The sequence below is a fragment of the Eumetopias jubatus genome, unplaced genomic scaffold (assembly GCF_037043125.1).
Source record: "Eumetopias jubatus isolate StellerSeaLion01/CBP00866 unplaced genomic scaffold, mEumJub1_p1.0 scaffold_2, whole genome shotgun sequence".
Classification (NCBI taxonomy): domain Eukaryota; kingdom Metazoa; phylum Chordata; class Mammalia; order Carnivora; family Otariidae; genus Eumetopias; species Eumetopias jubatus.
This window is the reverse complement of record NW_028274808.1, coordinates 151,198,064-151,199,312: the sequence shown is the minus strand read 5'-3', so window position 1 is coordinate 151,199,312 and position 1,249 is coordinate 151,198,064. Positions and strand designations below refer to the sequence as shown.

At 36.9% G+C, this 1,249-nt stretch overlaps 1 pseudogene; it reads right to left on the bottom strand.

Moving 5' to 3' along the window:
- Positions 1–651: 651 nt before the first annotated feature.
- LOC114206866 (U4 spliceosomal RNA) lies at positions 652–715 on the bottom strand (annotated as a pseudogene).
- Between the last annotated feature and the right edge of the window lie 534 nt (positions 716–1,249).

Genomic DNA, 1,249 nt, shown 5'->3' with positions numbered 1-1,249 from the left:
TTACTTCTGATATTGACAAAGAAATGGAATGTTAAAATTCACATTTGAGAACACAGAGAGCAAATCCTATTAAACATTTCTTGAGAAACCACTCCATACATTGTGTAAAGTTTAGAGATGAAAATCACACAATCCCTGTTCTGAAAGATATTCTCTAGTACTTGAAAGAAATATTTTGGTGAAATTAATAATATATTTTGCACTCATAATAATAAAACTCAAAAATCATCATTTATTTATTATGGACCAAGAATTGGGGTAAATTCAATACTTTGCTGTGATTTAAAAAATTTTGTCCTTGGGGCACCTGGGTGGCTCAGTTGGTTAAGCAACTGCCTTCGGCTCAGGTCATGATCCCAGTGTCCTGGGATCGAGCCCCACATCAGGCTCCTTGCTCAGCCAGAAGCCTGCTTCTCCCTCTCCCACTCCCACTGCTTGTGTTCCCTCTCACGCTATCTCTCTCTGTCAATTAAATAAAAAAAAAAAAAAATTTTGTCCTCATTTTACTGAAACCTAAATATCCTAGTCTTACCAAATATCACACATTTAATAAATATGAGAACATAATTTGAAGCCCTGTCTGCCTAACTCTATTTCTATGACTTATGACCTGATTATGGAGAAAACTACATACCAAAGTAACCAGCTTGCTTATTAGCAATAATCGCGCCTCGGATAAACCTCATTGGCTACGATACTGCCACTGCGCAAAGCTCCAGCTTGCTTATATACTTGAAAATTGCTAAAGTAGATCTTAAATGTTCTCACCTTATACACATGCAAAAGTTATTATGGGAGATGATGTATGATTAACCTTATCTGATAATCATTTTGCAACATATATGTGTATCAAATCACCATATCTTATGTTAGACCTACACAATGTTATGTGTCAATAATATCTCAATAATATTAGGAAAAAATAATACAAAAACCAAAACAAGGGATGCCTGGGTGGCTCAGTCAGTTAAGCGTCTGCCTTCGGCTCAGGTCATGATCCCGGGGTCCTGGGATTGAGTCCCGCATCGGGTTCCTTGCTCAGCAGGGAGCCTGCTTCTCCCTCTGCTTGTGCTCTCTCTCTCTCTCTGACAAAGGAATAAATAAAAAATCTTTAAAAAAAACCTGACCAGTTTGATCTTAATTCTCATATTGAAAAGATCCACTTAATGGATTTAAATAAGGGAGAGATATATCCAGATGAGCATATGATATATGTCGCTCTATCCATTTTGTTGAAGAATGTCTATGT